We start from the raw sequence: 22,348 nt of genomic DNA on the forward strand, positions 1-22,348 counted from the left end.
TTCCAGGAAATAGCTTGAATCGTGAATTGAAAAGGAGAACTCTGTCTCCTTCTTTAAATTCTTTTGAACTTCTGATTCTTTTATCATGCCATTTCTTCGTTCTTTCTTTATAGATTAACGAATTTTCGTATGCTTCATGTCTTAATTCTTCTAATTCGTTTAGTTGATTTAATCGTAAACATCCAGCTTCATGTAAATCAAGATTACATGTCTTCAAAGCCCAAAATGCTTTGTGTTCAATTTCTACTGGAAGATGACATGATTTTCCATAAACAAGTCTAAAAGGTGTGGTTCCAATTGGAGTTTTGTAGGCTGTTCTAAAAGCCCAGAGTGCATCCTCCAATTTAATGGACCATTCCTTCGGATTTGATCCTACGGTTTTCTCTAGAATACGTTTTAAAGCTCGGTTGGTATTTTCAACTTGTCCACTTGTTTGTGGATGATATGCGGTGGAGATTTTATGAGTTACTCCATATCTTTTAAGAACTTTCTTAAGTTGATTATTACAGAAATGAGTTCCCCGATCACTTATTAAAGCTTTCGGTGTTCCAAACCTTGCAAAAAGACGTTTTAAAAAGTTGACTACAACTCGTGCATCGTTAGTTGGGAGAGCTTGTGCTTTCGCCCATTTAAATAAATAATCAATGGCTACGAGTATATATAGATTATTATGAGATTTTGGAAATGGACCCATAAAGTCAATACCCCAAATGTCAAATACTTCACATACTTGGATGACATTTTGTGGCATTTCATCACGTTGACTTATTTTTCCGGCCCTTTGACAAGCATCACAGGATTTGCAAAGAAGGTGTGCGTCTTTGTAAATTGTAGGCCAATAGAATCCAGCATCATAAACTTTTCTTGCTGTTAGTTGAGGCCCATAATGCCCTCCTATTGGTCCTGTGTGACAATGGTTTAATATTTTACAAGCTTCATCTCCAAATACACATCGGCGTATTATTCCATCGGGACAACTTTTAAACAGATGTGGATCTTCCCAGAAATAGTGTTTTATATCACTAAAGAATTTCTTTCGTCTTTGGTACGATAATCCTTTTTCAAGGAATCCACAAACTAAGTAGTTTGCATAGTCTGCAAACCATGGAATTTCTTTATAATCTATCTTCAATAGATATTCATCAGGAAAGTTGTCTTGTATGGCCGATTCATTTAGAACTTCTAATTCGGGATTTTCAAGACGATAAAGATGATCAGCGGCGAGATTTTTTGCTCCTCTTTTATCTCGGATTTCAATATCAAACTCTTGTAAGAGTAAGATCCAACGGATTAATCTTGGTTTAGCATCTTGTTTCGAAAATAGGTATCTAAGAGCAGAATGGTCGGTATAGACCACCGTTTTTGCTAGAACGAGATATGATCGAAATTTGTCAAAAGCAAAGACAATAGCAAGGAGTTCTTTTTCAGTAGTTGTATAGTTCGTTTGTGCTCCTTGTAACGTCTTACTAGCATAATATATAGGTTGAAATCGTTTTTCAATTCTTTGTCCTAAAACGGCTCCCATTGCAAAATCACTTGCATCGCACATTAGTTCAAATGGTAGATTTCAATTTGGTGTTATCATGATCGGCGCATTAGTGAGTTTCTCTTTCAGAATATTAAAAGATTTGATACACTCATCTGAAAAGATGAATGGAGCATCCTTTTCTAGGAGTTTATTCATAGGAGTGGCAATTTTAGAAAAATCTTTTATGAAACGTCGGTAAAAACCGGCATGCCCTAGAAAACTCCTAACTCCTCTAACATTGGTGGGATGTGGAAGTTTAGCAATTACATCTACTTTAGCTCTATCCACTTCAATTCCTTCTTTTGAAATTTTATGACCAAGAACGATGCCTTCTTTAACCATGAAATGGCATTTCTCCCAATTAAGTACTAGATTTGATTGTTCGCATCTAATGAGCATTCGTTCTAGATTAACTAGACATGATTCAAATGTATCACCGAAGACTGAAAAGTCATCCATGAAAACTTCCATGCATTCTTCTATCATGTCGTGAAAAATCGCCATCATACACCTTTGAAAGGTTGCAGGGGCGTTGCAAAGTCCAAATGGCATGCGTTTGTAAGCAAAAGTACCATAAGGGCACGTGAATGTGGTTTTCTCTTGGTCCTCGGGTGTATTGGAATTTGAAAATATCCGGAAAATCCATCTAGAAAACAATAGTAACTATTTCCGGCTAATCTTTCCAACATTTGATCAATAAAAGGTAAGGTAAAGTGATCTTTTCTGGTGGTGTCATTTAATTTTCTATAATCAATACACACACGCCATCCTGTTACAGTCCTAGTAGGAATAAGCTCATTTTTCTCATTTGTAATGACAGTCATGCCACCCTTCTTAGGTACGCATTGAACTGGGCTTACCCATGGACTATCAAAAATTGGATAAATTAAACCTGCATCTAGCAGTTTAATAATCTCTTTCTTAACTACATCTTGCATATTAGGATTTAGTCTTCGTTGGCGTTGCACATACGTTTTATGACCTTCTTCCATAAGGATTTTATGTGTGCAATACGAAGGACTTATTCCTTTAATATCATGAATCTTCCATGCAATGGCTGGTTTATGAGCTTTCAACACAGAAATGAGTTGTGATTTCTCATTTTCAGTAAGAGAAGACGATATTATTACAGGTAATTCAGATTCACCATGTAAATAAGCGTATTCCAAATGGTTTGGAAGTGGCTTTAACTCTAATTTCGGAGGTTCTTCTATCGATGATTTGTATCGATATCTGTCTTCTTCTTTTAGCATTTGAATGTCTTCTGTTGTTGGTTCATATCCATTAGCTATAAGTGTAGCTAACATTTCAGCTTCATCAATTGGTTCATTACCTTCTCCTAAAGAACATTCTCCTGTTCCTTGTAATTCTGGAAATTCTTCTAATAATTCTGCATGTGCATCTATAGTTTGAATATAATAACATGTATCATCTGCAGATTGTGGTTGTTGCATTGCTTTATCAACTGAAAAGGTAACACTCTCATCCTCTATACTTAGGGTCAGTTTTTTACCGAACACGTCTATCATTGCTTTAGCCGTGTTTAAGAATGGTCTTCCTAATATGAGAGGAACTTGAGAATCTTCTTCCATGTCCAAAACAACAAAATCTACTGGAAATACTAAAGTACCATCTTTAACTAGCATGTTCTCCATTATCCCTCTAGGATATTTTATTGATCTATCGGCTAGTTGTATGCTTATTCTGGTTGGTTTCAATTCTCCAAGGTCTAGTTTAGCGTATAGTGAATACGGCATTAGATTTATACTAGCACCTAAGTCTGCCAATGCTTCTATTGAACTAAGACTACCCAGAAAACATGGAATTGTGAAACTTCCTGGATCAGATAGTTTTTCTGGTATCTTATTCAACAGCACTGCTGAACAATTAGCATTCATGGTAACAGCCGAGAGTTCTTCCATTTTCTTTCTATTTGAGATTAGATCTTTCAAGAATTTAGCATATCTAGGCATTCCTGAAATCACATCAATGAAAGAAAGATTTACATTTATCTGTTTAAACATATCCAAGAATTTGGATTGCTCGGCTTCAAGTTTCTCTTTCTTCATTTTACTCGGGTAAGGAAGTGGTGGTTGGTATGGTTTAACATAAGGTTTAGCCTTAATTGTGTTATCTTCATTAACCTTTTCAACTACCGGTTCTTTTTCCTTATCTTGATCAGGTTGTGGTTCTTGTGGAGTAGGAATAGCTTCATCAGAAGTTACAGGTATTTCAGGTGGTTTAAGTGTTGTACCACTTCTTGTGGTAATAGCTTTAGCTGTTTCATTCCGGGGGTTAGCATTTGTATCACTAGGTAGACTTCCTGATTTTCTTTCACCTATTAACCTTGCTAGGTTACTTACTTCTTGTTCCAGATTTTGAATAGAAGCTTGTTGATTTCTAAATGCTTGAGCATTTTGTTCATTAGTTTGTTTTTGAGATGTGAAAAACTACGTTTGAGTTTCAACTAGCTTCGTCATCATATCTTCTAAATTAGGTCTTTGCTGGTTGTAAGTATTATTGGATACTTGTTGATTGCTAGGACCTTGTTGGTTGTTGTATGGAATATTTCGGTTATAATTCTGGTTTTGATTGTAAATCGGTCTTGGCGGTTGATAATTATTCTGATAATTATTTCCAGGCCTTTGGTTTATGTATGAAATATTCTCTCTTTGTTCCATTGTTAATTCAATACTGAGACAATCTTTTGCCAAATGTGGTCCTCCACACTGCTCACGACTAATTCGTATTGAGTGTATATCTTTAGTCATCTTTTCCATTCGTTTCTCGACAGCATCTATCTTTGCGGAAATGGAATCTAAGTCATGGCTAGAATCGGCTCTAGCTGCTTTAGATGATCTAACAATATCTTTTTCTTGGTGCCACTCATGTGAGTGGGAAGCAGTGTTATCAATAATTTTGTAAGCATCAGTTTCGGTTTTCTTCATAATAGAACCACCAGCTGCTATATCTATGTCTTTCCTTGTAGTGATGTCGCATCCTTGGTAGAATATTTGTACTATTTGACATGTGTCTAAACCTTGTTGCGGACATCCTCTTAACAACTTTCCATATCTAGTCCATGCCTCATATAGAGTTTCATTTGGCTTCTGTGTAAACGTAACAATTTCTGCTTGAAGTCTTACGGCTTTAGATGCAGGAAAGAATTGTTTAAGAAATTTTTCAACTAAAACGTCCCATGTATCAATCGCCCCTTCAGGTAACGATTCCAACCAATCTTTGGCTTCTCCCTTTAAATTCCAGGGAAATAACATGAGATATATCTGTTCATCCTCCACTTCTTGGATTTTAAATAGTGTGCAGATCCTATTAAAGGTACGTAGATGTTCATTTGGATCTTCCTTCGGCGCACCACTAAATTGGCATTGATTAGTCACCATGTGTAGAATTTGTCCTTTGATTTCATAATCTGGCGCATTAATGTCTGGATGAGTAATTGCGTGACCTTGGCCAGTGCGTTTAGCTCTCATTCGGTCTTCCATACTTAAAGGTTCCAGATTCTCCATAATTGAATTTGTTGAATCGGAATCACTAGAGGATTCTGATTTAATGGTTCGTTCTTCAACAATCTCTGTTTGAATGATTGGTGGTTCCGGAGGAAAATTTAATGGTTCAGGATCTACGAACCGTTCCTGAATATTCTCCGGATTCTCAATTGTGAGGTCGGGTTCAAAAAATGGATTATCGGAAATTTGAACTGGAGTACTTGGTCGACTGGATGACGATTCTAAAGAAAAATCAACGGCAGTAATATTTGCTAAATGTCTTGATCTAGTTACAGGTGGTGAACGTACAAAAGGTGGTGAACGTCTTGCTCGGTGCATTCACTGAATATCCTATTAGTTTTTAAAAGGAAAGAAAAAGTATAATAAGTTATCCAATCAATAGACTTTTCTGATTTTGCCCACGTTTCGAATAGCCAAAAGATGCAGCAGAGGGGCAGGATTCGTTTGGTCTCAATATAATTGAGGACTGTTTGGCTCCAATAACTCGGTCCACGTACAAATCCAACTATTACTACGAACCAGAAAATTTTGATGTCTATCAATTTAACCACTTAAAATAAATTTTCGTAATTTTAAGAAATTTAGATAAGAAGTAGAATAAAAATCTATGTCCTAAAACTAGAATAGCGAGAAATAAGAAAGAAAAAGAGTTCGTCGGAAAAAGGTCGAAAAAGAAAAATGGTAAAAAAAAATAAAAGGTGACGGAAAAATAAAAGAAACTTATAAAACTTAAAAATACTTGACTAACCTAACCTTATTATTACAACTAACTTAAAATTATAATCGCAAATTGAGATTACTAATTGGAATGATAATTGATACATAGGTAAAAGGTGTCTAAAAATATTAAAGCTTACAATAAAAACTAAATCCCAAATGGAAATAACTTAAAAAGAAACTAAAACTTAAAAAGGCGTCGCAAAATTCTAGAGTACCTAAATCTTAGTCTAAAGAAAAAGCACTTAAGGAATTCTACGGCAAAGACTAAAAATCTAGAAGTAAAAATAACTATGGCAAAAACTATGAATTAAAACTAAATATGAGCGAAAAATAAAAATATTACGCTAAAACAATTAAAAAGGGACAAAATATAAAAATATACAAAAAGTTGTAAAAATTACAATTTTTATAAAAATATTATTTTTATATTATTTATTTATTAAAACTATTAATTTTACAATTTAATTAAACTTAATAAACTAAATATACAAATTAATTAAAACTTAAATTAAATACTAAATTAATTAAATATTTAACCCTAATACAAATAATTAATAATAATTAATAATACTCCGTAATTAATGCCTGATTAGGGTTCTGGTCAGCTGTGTCAGACGGTCTCCGCGAGTCGCGGTATTCGATGCAGCAAACCCCGCGAGTCGCGGGGTTCCAAAAATCAACTCAGGTACGTTTTTTATTCGACTTTTTTTTTTCTGTTTTTATATTTTCTGTTTATATTGTATAATAAAAACTTATAATTAAAAACTTAAATAAAAATAGAACTTCTTTATAAATTTAAAAATATCTTAAAAATAGATTTATATATATTAATTTTTTTTTTATGTTTTAAATAAAAACCAAATACTTAAATACTCTTATATAAAAATAAAGAAACTTTATAAAACTTAAATATTTAACAAAATCTTAAAAATACTTATATTTTTGTTTTTCTTCTTTTTATATTTTCGAATATTTAAAACGTATTTTTATAAAAACGAATTTTAATAAAAGTAAACTAAAAATCTTTTTTTTATATATTAGCGTTGCGCTTCCGGCGTTTAAGAGTTCCCCGGCAGCGGCGCCAAAAATAACTTGATGTCAAAGTTAAGGGGTATAAAATACTATTAAATTTTACAAGGAAATACTATTAAATACGATACAATTTTACATAAAATATTTATTTATTTATAGAATGGATATACTTAAACCTTGCTACAACACTTATAGGCAGTGTACCTAATTGTACAGTAGTGTAGTTTTTAGTAAGTCCGGTTCGTTCCACAGGGAATCTTTTTAAACAAAGCTTAACGCTATATTAGTTTACTTTTATAAAAATACAAATATATATATATAAGTAATATTATTATTATAAAGGGGGGTTTTTACAGTTTAATGACCGGTTTGTCGATTTTAAAACTTTAGTCGCAGTTAAAACCAAATGTAAAATAATAAATACAAGACTTAATTTAAAGCGTAAAGTAAATAACGATAATGAAATTGCGAATAATAAAAGTGCGATAAAATAAACTTGCGATAATTAAAAAGTACAATAATTAAAAGTGCAATTAAATACAATAACAATAAATAAAATGTGATAATTAGAAGTGCAATTAAATATAAAATAAAGGAAATTAAATATGAAATAAAAGAATTATGCTTATTTAAACTTCCGTAATCATGATGTTTGACGTGTTGATTTTAGTTTTATGCTCATGGGTTAATTGTCCTTTGTCCTGGATTATTTAATATGTCCATACGGATTTGTCCATAATAGCCCATCAGTCATAAATATAAAGAGCGAAAGCCTTCGTCAAATTATTCTTATTCCCGAAGTCAAATATTCCAACTAATTGGGGATTCGAATTGTAACAAGGTTTTAATACTTTGTTTAATGAATACACCAGGTTATCGACTGCGTGTAAACCAAGGTTTTACTACTTTGTTAACAATTACACCAATTACCCTTGAATGTAATTCACCCCTGTTTCAACAAGTCTATTAACTATTAATCCAGTTCCGTATCCGGTAAAATGAATAATTATTGGTATTTATAGATATCCCGCCCACCGTACCCAGTCAAGCGTATGTGGTTATATATAAATACGTCGAATTATAAGTTTGTATATTAAATTAACAAGGTATTGTTTAGTTAATATAAAACCCATTAATAGCCCATAGTCTAATTTCCACAAGTGTCGTTCTTTTATCCAAACCCCAATTATGGTACAAAGCCCAATTACCCAATTTTAGTAATTAGCCCAACATCATGATTACTTCGGATTAAATAAGCATAATAATAACTTAGCTACGAGACATTAAATTAAAAAGGTTGAACATAACTTACAATGATTAAAAATAGCGTAGCGTTACACGGACAGAATTTCGACTTACACCCTTACAACCCTTATTATTAGGATTTAAAAATTAAAATTAAAATTAAAATATAAATTATAAATATATATTACGTATATATTGAGAGAAGAAGGAAAAAAAGATGGTTTTTGCGATCAGAATTCGGTTGCTTTTATAGGGAGTTTCAGAAATTGGGGCTCCGCGACTCGCGGCCCTTTTGGCCTTCAAACTCCGCGAGTCGCGGAGTTTGCTTTTACAGCTCACATGAGTTTGGCTCTTTGTTTACCGACGGTTTTAAATATCTATATAAATTATATAATATATAAATAATTATAAGAATTATTTAAATATTATATTATATTTATGTGCATAGTTTACTTGTAATTTTTAGTCCGTTGCGTCGAGCGTTGAGAGTTGACTCTGGTCCTGGTTCCGGATTTTCGAACGTCCTTGCGTACAATTTAATATCTTGTACTTTGCGTTTTGAATCTTGTACTCTTGTAATTTCGAGACGTTTCTTATCAATAATTGGAACCTCTTTGATTGTATTTTGTACTTTTGAGCTTTTTGGTCATTTGCGTCTTCAATTCGTCGAATCTGTCTTTTGTCTTCACCTTTTATTATTTAAACGAATATCACTTGTAAATAGAACAATTGCAACTAAAAGCTTGTCTTTCTTGAGGAATAATGCTATGAAATATATGTTCGTTTTTAGCATTATCACTAACCAAAACTGTTAAACCAATAAAAATGCATAAGTGTGGGGAAGATGAAGAAATACTTAATGATGATCCGATCACAAAGAACCCCGTTGATGATACGAAATTAGATGAACCCGTTTTTAACAGTTCAACGAAGAAACTTTATAAACGGATTCACGATGCTAGGATTAAGGGAAACTTTAAGTTATTTAACCGATTAATATCCAATTTATCGCCAAAAGAAAAGGCGATGTTAGTTAAATTTGTGAAAGTTACGGAGGAAATCAACAAATGGATTGAAATAAAAGTCAAAGATATACAAGTTGTTGATGATCCAATTGAAAATAATGTTAATCACAATTTCAACTAAGTGTGGGGAGGTTCGAATCTTTTTAGGGTAATATGTATTTCTGTTAGAGTTAGATTTTCTGTTTTCGTGTAGTTCTCGAGAATGGAATCCGAATGGTCTTTCCCTAGCAGACCCTAAAGAACTAGTCTTCTCCCCCCATTCTGAATTTTTATTTTTATTTAGGTTTTACGAGATGAAGACTTCCTGTGAACTAAACCCTGGTCTAATGCTACACGCTTTGATCACTAAACGTAATAATGACATCCTTCCAAGTGAATTGGTATCATTAATCAGAGGTAAATTGGACGGAGTAAGAAAAGAATACAGGAACGAAAATAATAAGCTACAGTTTGGTAAAGGAAAATCAAAATCCACAGCAAAAAGAAGAGTACGACACCTTGAAAGATGTCACAAATGCGGAAAATGGTCACACGAAGGTAAATGTTCAAATAATCAAACATATTCCAATACCGAGTTTGTTACTTTATGCAGAGATGGGACGTTCATATGTTTCGAAGAAAAAACATTGAATGCTCGAGGTTACGCCTATGTAGCTATGGAAAACCAATTAGTCCGACTATCTTATGAGTGGGCTAAAGCAGGTCACTAAGAATTCTATTTCACAGGTAAGTATGTACAGTTTTTATTTTTATTTTTATTGCTTTTAACCTTTTGATAATAAACGTTAAATCGTTCACTATAAAGTATTAAATTGGTATTCGATAAAATTAGGTCTTGCGACCGAAATTATTGATATCATACAAAAATTTATTACATCACTGCGAAATTTACCGTTTATTCTTAAGGTATAAATATCTTTAATCAATCAACCCAAAATATTTTAGAAATTCGTCAGGAGTAAAACTAGGTAAAATAGCCGAAATTACTTTACCGAAAAGAGGGCGTATATTTTTGATAATATTTGATTGATTAAAGTGGGATAAAAGATCAAAAAGATTTTTAATTTTATTTTTACTTTATTTTTAAAATTAATATTAAATTATTATTGTAAACTTTTTAAAATCAAAATATTTAAAATTGTAAATATTTGAAAAATTAATATTTTTAATATAAGTTTGTATGTATAAAAAAAAATATAATTTAAGTTTGGTGTGAATTTTTAATATGAATTTTTAATTTTATGCATTTTAAATTTAAGTTTGGTGTGAATTTAAAAACAAAAATTTACTTTATTTCGTTAAGTTAAAAATATGATTTTTAAAATTCGTCATAAATTGAAGACTAGGTCATTGAACCGAAATTGCTTTACCCAAGGGAGGGACGAGAACTTTTATTATCATTATTTTTAATCTTATTGAATTAAAGTATGCCAAGAAAATAAAAAATCTTTGCTTTTAAACGCCAATATGTTTGGAAACTTTGGTAAAATTTAATCATTTTTTACGCTAATCACCCTCAATAATTTAAATAGTTACTGATTTCTTGCAAATGAGGGCAATGCACGATCTTAAGTGTGGGAAGGGGTTAAATTTTTTCGGATTTTTAAAAATTTTAACTTATACACTTGGTTACCATTAAAAATACTAGTAAAGCAGTAGTTGTATTAGAATATAGTGCTCTCTGATAATAAAGAACAGCCCTAGTCTTATATACTGATTACCCAATTCTAGTAAAAAAATTTAAAATTTTCAATTAAATGATATCAAAATCATGTTTATACATATTTATGAACGATAAAACTAGGTGTTAATACCGAAATTATTGTTACCTCGGAAAGGACATAAATTGAGAAACAACTCAAAATAATAGAATTCATTTAAAATGGAATAGAGGACAATAAAAAGGCAAATAAAGGAAAATAAAAGCCAAGTGTGGGAAAAAAAATTACCAAGTTATTTTGAACATATATCACATATTTTTGTACAAATAACTGAAGATACTTTTGCTTTAGACTAATCTAAACAGTTTTACCCAATTTACTGTAATACATTTAAAAGAAAGATGGATCTACACGATGAATCAATTCCATCATTAAAAGGAAGTAAAGTCTTTCGAAAAAGAAACGCGCTTCTTGATTTAGGTCATGAAGTTGTCGTCCAGACCAGCTGTAGGTTGACGAAAAATCTAGAAAAGTCATCTCTAAAATCTGAAGGAAATCCACGGACCTCAGCATCAAACAGGGTCGCCAAGTGGTCAGACTTATCCTAACCATGAGAGGATCTGTCTTGTAAAATGGGGAGGACGCCGTGCAAATTAGCTTGATAAGACTAATGAATCAGACCCCCAGAAAAGGATAATCTCCTTAAAAGATCAAAAATCAGCTTTTAAGACTGATATTACTCAATCCTTGAGATTGACTTTTAAAGATTGAGAATTACAAACTCATGGAATTCGATGATATCTAAACTCGAGCTTGAACGAGAAAATATTTTGATCAAAATTACAAACCGATTTGTTTTCTGAAAACCCATTTTCAATGCGTTCATTACCATTGAACGTAAAATCCTAGGAATTCACATGGAATTCATTAGGTCACCTGAACCAAATAGGGTGTCAACCGTAAGAACGGTGGTTGCATAGTATGGTCAAAGACAGGACTCTATGCCAGACCGAAAAATTATAAGGGTTAGCTTTACTATTGCTCCTACCAAGGATAGTAATTGCATCCGACACGTTATAGACCATAATTAAAAGCATGTCAGGGGACATTGCCTTAACAGTTGCTTGTTCAACGCTTTCCTTTACAACTGGACAGTAGTTTACCAAAAGGTAATATACGGAGCAAGTATACTGGACGTGTTGCTTTCCAAATACAAGGTTAGCAAGTGGGTGACACAAAACTGCAATTTTTGAGCTAAATTTTAAAATCTGAAACCCACCAAACCCACAAAAACATTTCGCAAACACCGGTGAAGGGTTATTCTGGAAAACTTATCTACGGTAAAAGCTAGATTAAATTTTCAAAAGATTAAATGTTTTCATAAAGATCTAATTTCCTTAAAGGATCTAAATTTTTATAGTCATGTGGGACTGTAAACCACAACGTTACTACCATTGTTTATACCGCCGTATAAAAATCACTGATGTACAAAGTGTGAAGAATAAAGAAGTGATTCTAGTATTTTTATTTCAAGACTATATTGCTTGAGGACAAGCAACGCTCAAGTGTGGGAATATTTGATAATGCTAAAAACGAACATATATTTCATAGCATTATCCCTCAAGAAATACAAGCTTTTAGTTGCAATTGTTCTATTTACAAGTGATATTCGTTTAAATAATAAAAGGTGAAGACAAAAGACAGATTCGACAAATGGAAGACGCAAACGACCAAAAAGCTCAAAAGTACAAAATACAATCAAAGTGGTTCCAATTATTGATAAGAAACGTCTCAAAATTACAAGAGTACAAGACGCAAAACGCAAAGTACAAGATATTAAATTATACGCAAGGACGTTCGAAAATCCGGAACCGGGACCAAAGTCAACTCTCAACGCTCGACGCAACGGACTAAAAATTACAAGTCTACTATGCACAAGAATAAAATATAGTATTTATATAATTATATAAATTATTTATATATTATATATTATTATATAAACCGTCGGCAGAATGCAAACAACAACATGTGGGCTGGAAAAAGGAGCCATGCGATCGCATGGTGAGCAGTATCAGGTCCGGTCCTATAAATTTGCGTGTTTTGGCTCAGTTTTTAGAATATATATATCCATCTCTCTATCTATAAACATATATATATATATATATATATATATATATATATATATATATATATATATATATATATATATATATATATATATATATATATATATATATTTTAATTTTAATTTTAATTTTAATTTTAATTTTAATTTTAAATTCTAATAATAAGGGTATGTTAGCGAATGTTGTAAGGGTATAAGTCGAAATTCTGTCCGTGTAACGCTAAACTATTTTTAATCACTGTAAGTTATGGTTAATGTTATTTTTAAATTAATGTCTCGTAGCTAAGTTATTATTATGCTTATTTAATGCCGAAGTAATCATGATGTTGGGCTAAATATTAAAATTGGGTAATTCGGCTTTGTACCATAATTAGGGTTTGGATAAAAGAACGACACTTGTGGAAATTAGACTATGGGCTATTAATGGGTTTTATATTAACTAAACTATACCTCGTTAAATTAATATATAGACTTATAATGTGACGTATTTATATATAACCACATACGCTTGACTGAGTACGGTGGGCGGGATATCTATAATTACCAATAATTGTTCATTTTACCGGACACGGAACTGGATTAATAGTTAATAGACTTGTTGAAACAGGGGTGGATTACATTCAAGGGTAATTGGTGTAATTGTTAACAAAGTAGTAAAACCTTGGTTTACACGCAGTCGATAACCTGGTGTATTCATTAAACAAAGTATTAAAACCTTGTTACAATTCGAATCCCCAATTAGTTGAAATATTTGACTTCGGGAATAAGAATAATTTGACGAAGACTTTTGCACTTTATATTTATGACTGATGGACTATTATGGATAAATCCGTATGGACATATCGAATAATCCAGGACAAAGGACAATTAACCCATGGGAATAAACTAAAAACAACACGTCAAACATCATGATTACGGAAGTTTAAATAAGTATAATTCCTTTATTTCATATTTAATGTCCTTTATTTTATATTTAATTGCACTTTTAAATATCGCACTTTTATTTATTGTCATTATATTTAATTGCACTTTTAATTATCGTACTCTTTAATTATCGCAATTTTATTTTATCGCATTTTTTATCGCAATTTCATTATCGTTATTTACTTTACGCTTAAATTAAGTTGTATTTATTTTTAGTATTTTACATTTGGTTTTAACTGCGACTTAAGTTTTAAAATCGACAAACCGGTCATTAAACGGTAAAAACCCCCTTTTATAATAATAATACTACATATATATATTTTTGTATTTTTACAAATATAGTTTTTAAAATTATAGCGTTAAGCTTGTTTAAGAGTTCCCTGTGGACGAACCGGACTTACTAAAAACTACACTACTGTACGATTAGGTACACTGCCTATAAGTGTTGTAGCAAGGTTTAGGTATATCCATTCTATAAATAAATAAATATCTTGTGTAAAATTGTATCGTATTTAATAGTATTTCGTTGTAAAAATAATACTATTTCCTAGTACCCCTCGCACACATCATGTGGTGTTCCGGGTGGAGTGCGTTGTGAAATAATTCCACAATTCTTTGGATGATCGTCAAACTCTTGACACAAGTACTCACCTCCTCGATCCGATCGAAGAACCTTTATCGTTTTTCCTAGCTGATTTTGAACCTCATTTTGAAACACTTTGAACGTTTCAAATGCCTCATGTTTATGTTTCAATAAGTAAACATAACCAAATCTACTGAAATCATCAGTAAATGTAATGAAGTATCTTTCACCATTTCTTGACATAGTTCTAAAAGGACCGTATACATCGGAATGTATAAGTCCTAAAAGATCCTTTGCTCTTTCTCCGGAACCGGAGAAAGGTGCCTTTGTCATCTTCCCGCTTAAACAAGATTCACATACATCAAATGACTCAGAGTTAGTTGATTTTAAAATTCCATTAGATTGGAGTTTGGTTATGCGTTTCTTGTTTATGTGACCAAGACGACAATGCCATAGATAAGTTTGATTCAAGTCATGCTTGGATCTTTTGGTGTTTATGTTATACATAGAACTATTATTGGATGAATCTTGTATGTCAACTTCATATATGCCATTGTGAGGCCGTGCCTCAAAATAAAAAACATCTTTATTGAAAACTGAAATATTACCATTAGGAAAACCATACGAGTAACCAGATTCATACAAACGTGCAGCTGAAATAATGTTCCTAGTTAGACTAGGGACATAATAACAATTATTTAATATTAAATACAGGCCATTTGGTAATAAAAGTTCATAAGTGCCTATTGCTATGACCGCAACATGTGCTCCGTTGCCAACATGCAATACCAAATCGCCTGGTTTCAGCTTCTTAATCTTTCTTAGTCCCTGCACATTATTACAAATGTGAGTTCCACAACCAGTATCAAATACCCATGAATTACTAGAGAAAGCAAATAGTTCTATCATATAGATACCTGAGGTGCTAGCATTGCTAGCCTTTGTCTTCTTCAGCTCTGCAAGGTAAGTCGGACAGTTTCGCTTTCAATGACCAATTTCTCCAAAATGGAAACAAGTGGCATCTTTGGCAGGTTTTTCTTTCTTCTTGAAAGAATCCTTTGGGACAAACTTTTTGCCTTTGTAGTTGCCCTGACTCTTAGGTTTGCCTTTACCTTTGCCTTTGGCTTATGGCTTCTTGATTTTTCCTTCCCGAATCATGAGGACTTCAGAGGTTTTGGATGGAATATTCTTCTCGACAGTCTTAAGCATTAAATGCAACTCCGAGATAGATTTCTCCAAATTGTTCATATTGTAGTTCAAGACGAACTAGTCATATGACTTTGGTAGTGAGTTGAGGATCAAGTCTATTGCCAACTCAGGACCAATGGAAGATCCAAGCCTCTCAAGTTGATCTATGTAGCTCTTCATTTTTAGAACATAAGAGCTTACAAATGTCCCCTCTGTCATCTTGCATGCGTGTAACGCTCTGACAGTTTCAAAGCGTTGTTGCCTAGCTTATTGTTGGAACATTTTCTTTAGCTGCTTAAGCATCTCAAAGGCATCATGATGTTCCAGGTCCTTTTGCAAGTCTGGAATCATGGTGGCTAACATGAGGCATGCTACCTCTGTGGAGTCATCCGTGTGCTTAGTCCAAGCATCTCGGATGCTCTTAGTGGCATTAACAGGGGGTTCCTCGGGAACGGGTCCATCAAGTATATACGACTTCTTTTCGACTTTGAGAACAATTCTCAAATTACGATACCAGTCTAAGAAGTTCGTATCATTGAGTTTTTCCTTCTCTAAGACAGATCTTAGAGAAAGGTGGTGAACGGGTGTAGTTGCATTGGGTGACATCTACAAAATTAACAAAGTTCTTTTAGTATTTTAATATTTGATCCTTTAATAATTAATTACCCTAACTTTCTTATAAAAAATTAATTTGTTAAAGGCTAGAATCCAAGTTATATTTAACCTTGAGTGGTTGGCTGATGCTCTCTCCACTAAGTTTAAATTAACAAGGTAGGTAGCGATTACCAATTGCAAGTCTAATACAATTTCTATATCTTAATGGGATCTTTAACAACAATTGTCAACTGGTATATTTAATCCCATCTATGCCTTGGGCCTCTTGTGTTTGGCTGATGCTCTCTCCACAAGAAGCACCAATTAAGTTGTCCTATTTAAAAACTATGATGTTCGGCCCAAGACTGTCATGGGAATCGCGAAACACCATCTCGGTAATCACAGGACGACCATGGTGGTTGGCTGATGCTCTCTCCACAACGACGTACAAATGACAAGCGAGTGTCTTAAAAGGATGGCATAAACTTACATTTTAAAAGGGATTTTGTGTTTTGTATTATTTCAATTTGACAAAATCTTTTGTATAATAATTGTTGCATGCATTCAACAATATATTATACGTATACTTTAGATAAAATCATATTTTATATGTTGGTCTTGAGTTTATAGAATCTCTATTTTAGTCACTCACGGCGTGTCCAATTTTAAACTAATATCCTATATTAATATGTATACATTGAGCGCGCTAACTTAAGACCAATTTTAGTTTCTAATAAAACTCATTTTATTTAAAACTTTATACAAGAGTTTGGTTTAAATTTATTAAATTCATAATTTATTAAAATTCATAATTTTAATGTTAACTTTGAGCTTTATGTAAAAACTCCTTTTTATTAAAACTCATTTTATACTTTTACGAAAAACCATTTTCAAAATTATATATAAATTTACCAAACTCTTATTTGTGTTTGATTTGTTAAAAAAAAAAAAAATTTATTTTCTAAAATGCAAATATCCTATATTCAAACATGCAACATACAAACATAAACACAACAATTAATAGGTGCATAGCCGAGCCTTTTCCTAATCGATTTTCGTGAGCCAAACGAAGGGACCGGGTCAATCTAAGGACATAACAAATATACATGCTTCATTGTGATATCTTGAAGCTCCCACTTGCCTAGTCAACATTTGGTGTTGCAAATGGCTCCAAAATTGCTTAGAACTCCATCTTGAATTTTCTTCATGTCTTGTTACATTTTTATAGATAAAATATACAAGTCTACACTAATACTTTTATATCTCAAAATTAAACAAAACATGAAAAATAAAATTATTACAAACCATTATAAATGAAAGAATAATTTACAACCCAATCGAATTTCAACACAACCAAACATCACAAAATGGTCTAAAGGCTTTCTATGCACCATGCAACTTAATATATCAACTAGTATATATATAGCAATTTCTACAACCATGCATGCATGTAAAAGGAATCGTTGTAGCAAATAAAATAACTAAGTTGCATTTTAGAAATCTACAACTTTTCCTTTTTAGAAAAAAAAGTTGTTCATTTCTAATAATAAGAACAAGTTCTTATTGTATATAACATAAGTTTCTTAACACATGCAAAAGCGGCTCTTGATACCACTGTAGGGGTTTGTAAATGAAATTTCATAAAACTATTTAGCAGCGGAAGCATTTACAACAATTTTTAAAACTTTCAAAAACTCCCCACCAAGGATCCATTTGCATGTTGTTAAGAAAACTAAATAATAAATAGTGAGTTTAAAGACTACAACCTTTGAAGACTTTGATCTTGAGAACAAATAGATGCTTAGAATGTAGGAGCCAAATTAGCCTCCCTCTATCGGTAATCCATACTTGAGCAAAGTTCCAATACCAAATGGATGCTAGTCCTTATCAACCAATAATAAGAAAAAGATGAAGAACAATCTTCTATCCTTTTACTATCTTACTTGAACTACTAAACACTTTTACAAACTTAAAAGAGTAGTTGGAAGTTCACTTTTACAAACTTAAAAGAGTAGTTGGAAGTTCTTTTTCATTAGAGAAAATCAAAGAGTACTACTCCTTCTATATTTCAAAATGTATGTACGTATATATTTTGCAAGATGTTTATTAGTAATCATGTGCTCTTGCACTTATACAAGCATTAAAGTAAAAGTTAAACAATAAATGCTAGACAAAATGATGGTATAAGATGATGACTATTCTCCATTAATAAAGATGGAGTGTAATGATGTCCAACACATAACCCACCTCTTTAATCTTATACATATATTTGTCATATATATATATATATATATATATATATATATATATATATATATATATATATATATATATATATATATATATATATATATATATATATAGATATATATATATATTTGTCAAACAAATATAACATAATCTTAAATGTTGCATATATTGATACTTCATTGCACATAATTATTTCATCCAAATAATAATGTTATCATACAAAATACGGTTGATCATATTTAAGTCACATTTAAATATATACCTGGTAGATAACTGCTCTTTGTGTGTGATCCTATAGGTTCATATGTTATTAGTAGTGTAAACATAAGTTGTGTCTTGGGCATTAATAACCAACAAGTTCTTCATCGGCTACGATTGTGGCAGATTCGGTTTTGCAAAAGTCTTATGTGGGGGTTCAAATGGACCGAATGATTTTGCTTCGGTCACCTCTAAGTTCAACAAGGCCAACGGTAAAAAACCTATAATTGAGGACTCGAGTTTGGTAAGGTCAAGCCTTAATTCGGGCTCTCCTTTTGCGGCATATGATGAGAAGATGAAAAGTATCGGTGCCATAAAGGTTGACGCTATTCTTATCAACTCTAACGATCCTTTCAATGTTCCGGCTAAACCATAAAAGACCTGAAAGAAGAGACCAGTTAAAGTTGAAGAATGAGGTGTTTCACTGAATTTGCGAAGGGTATTAAGTCTAATTTCGTTTGTTTCTCATGTTTTAGTTATCGGTTTTTGTTTCCTATATTTACGTTGCACTTTAGTTTTTAGGTTGATTGTTCGGATCTTTTGTTTTAGGTTGTGAGCTCATGTTTAGGATCTTCATTTTCAGTTGAGCTCAAATGTTTATTTTATGTATGTTTTTTTGTGACTTATTTTTTCATGAAGTTTCTAATTGGTTATAAAGTTTTTAGTTTTTTTGAAAAAAAAAAAAAAAAAAATCTTAATGTACAAGCAATTTTAGTGAATTAATCCAAAAATTTACTGATATATATCATCACCCTATAAATAGTACAATAAAAAATATAAATATAGATAAACACATTATAAATATAGATAGAAAAAACCAATCAATTCAGGGTATTCTCTCAAAAGTTGTCATGTGGTCCAGCGGTTGGTGGTCTGCCTCCTTTAGGGGAGGTCAGGAGTTTGACCCCCACTAGATACATATTAAAAAGACAATTTCATCCCTGCCATAAAGTATCCACCCATGGCACATTTTCCATATCGTTTGGGGGTAAAGGGGAGGGGGTTTTATTTGGCCGTGCCCTTGGATCGGTTTCAAGGTTTCCTCCCGGGCAGCGATAGGGGCGGGGTTATTATCGCTGCATCGGCATAATCGAAACGGGAGATGATCGCAACGGGTGTTTTAGTGCCCCTCGGGTGATCCCAATCGATGTTCAAAAAAATTCAGGGTATTCTCCTAAATGGCGAGTGGAGCACAAATCCTTATACTGTGAAAAACGCATTTTCGGACTTCTTCAAAGACAAATTTCAAAGGAAAAGTAACCAGGTCACTTTTGTTCCTCCAATTGGTGCAAAAAGATTGTCATCTAGTAGCACTATTCTGCTTGAATCACCACCGACTTTGATTGAGGTGAAAGAAGCGGTTTGGAATTGCGGTAGTGATAAATCTCCGGGTCCCAATGGTTATACTTTTTGCTTTTCAAACACTTTTTTTAAAGATGATATCTTGAAGTTTGTTGCCGATTTTATGGATTCGGGTACCCTGCCTGTGGGGTCAAACTGCTCGTTCATCACGCTTGTTCCGAAAATTGATAACCCATTCTCTTATTGGATCCTTATACAAGATTGTTGTGAAGGTCTTGGTTATCGCCTTTCTAGTGTAATTGTCTAATTTATAAGTAGTGAGCAAACCGCGTTTATTAAGGGGAGGCAGATCCTTGATGGCCCCCTTATGTTAAGCAGTGGCGAAAACAGGAATTTTTTTCACCCGGGGCGAAATTTTTTTTAAAGCGTATCAATTTTTTTTTGGTAAAATATAGAGGTTTTGGGGAAAAATATGGTGATTTTTGAGTAAAATGTGGAGGTTTTTAGGCAAAATACGGAGGTTTTGGGGCAAAAATTTTTTTTCACTGGGGCAAAATAGAAAAACCCAAAATTTTTACACTAAAAATTGCAAATCGACTGGGGGCATCTGCCCCCCCTGCCCCATGCTGGTTCCGCCACTGATGTTAAGTGAACTCATTGACTTATATAAAAAGCGGAACAAAAATTATTAATTTTTAAAGTTGATTTCGAGAAGGTTTTCGACTCCGTGGATTGGAAATTTCTAGAGAACATGTTAAATCATCTTGGCTTTGGTACTCGATGGCCCACTTGGATTAGTTCTTGTCTTTCTTCAGCTAGAGCATCTATTTTGGTAAATGGTAGCCCGACGTCCTAGTTCTCTATCAATTGTGGACTTAGGCAAAGGGACCCTCTCTCACCCATGCTCTTTATCATTGTTATGGAAGCTCTTCATCTTGCCATAGATGAGGCTGTTCAAAATCAGCGGATTTCGGGTGTCAATATAAGCGACTTTAACATTTCCCACTTCTTTTTCGCGAATGATGTAGCATTAGTTACCGATTGGAGGGCCTGTGATCTCAATAATATTTTGTGTATTCTTGATACGTTTCATCAAGCTTCTGGTTTGAAAATTAACCTTGGGAAATCAAATTTGTTCGGTGTGGGTGTTGATCATACTGAAGTTACTCAAATAGCTATGTCGCCAGGATGCGAAGCTAGTGTTTTACCCTTTAAGTTTTTGGGTTTTCCTATTGGGTGCAGTATGTCGCGTATAGCTTCGTGGCAACCTTTGATTGACAGATTCAAAAGCCGTCTTTCTTCCTGGACTGCAAACATGCTTTCCTTCGGTGGTAGGTATACGTTGATCAAATCGGTCCTCGGTAGCCTTGGCATCTACTACCTCTCGCTCTTTAAAGCTCCTGAAGGATCATCAAAGCACTTGAAAAACTCCGAGTTCGTTTTTTTTTTTTTTTTTTTTTTTTTTTTTTTTGGTAGTTCAACGGATAAAAGAAAAATGGCATGGCTCTCGTGGAACCAAGTTATGTCTTCTTTAGTCAAGGGAGGCATTGAATTTTGTAGCATACAATCTTTTAATTACGCTCTCTTTCTTAAATGGAAATGGCGCTTCTATAATTGTCAAGAAGACTTGTGAGTTCGTCTTGTTAAAGCTATTCATGAGGACGAACCTGGTTTTGGACCTTCTAATTGCAAAACAAAAGGAGTTTGGCATTCCATAATTGAAACCGCACATTTGCAGCACATTGCAGATTCTTGCCCCGATGGTTTAGTTTCGTTGAAAATTGGGAATGGAAAAAAAGCTCGCTTTTGGAAATACAAATAGTTGGAAAATATTATTCTTGCCCAGAAATTTAATAGATAATCCGTCTCGATATAGACCCGGACTACTCGGTGTGTGATCGTTTCCATCAAGGTTCCTGGAGTTGGCATTGGATCACGCCGCCTTCCATTACGGCTAATTTAGTTCAGCTTCTTTCTATTATTCAGGGTGTCAATTTAAATAACGAGGATGACTCTTGGCATTGTAATTCCCTTCCCGAGGGCATCTACAATGTACGTGGTATGCGCACACTTATGATTCTTCATTACCTTCCATATTTCGAGCTACCAGGTGGCGCAAGTTCATTCACATCAAGGTAAACATTTTCATATGGCATCTTCTCAATGATCGTCTTCCTACACAGGTTAATATTGCCTTCAAGGTTTGGATATTAGTACCATTTTATGTCCGAATTGCGGCATTGGTGGAGACTCCCGTGACCATGTTTTTTTACATTGCACTCTAGCAAACTCACTTTGGCGAAAGGTTTGTATGTGGGTAGGCATCATTTGGCCTCCCCATATGGATTCTAAAGATGAGTTGTTTTCATGGGTTGAAGAGGCCTTC

The sequence above is a fragment of the Rutidosis leptorrhynchoides genome, chromosome 1 (assembly GCF_046630445.1).
Source record: "Rutidosis leptorrhynchoides isolate AG116_Rl617_1_P2 chromosome 1, CSIRO_AGI_Rlap_v1, whole genome shotgun sequence".
Classification (NCBI taxonomy): Eukaryota; Viridiplantae; Streptophyta; class Magnoliopsida; order Asterales; family Asteraceae; genus Rutidosis; species Rutidosis leptorrhynchoides.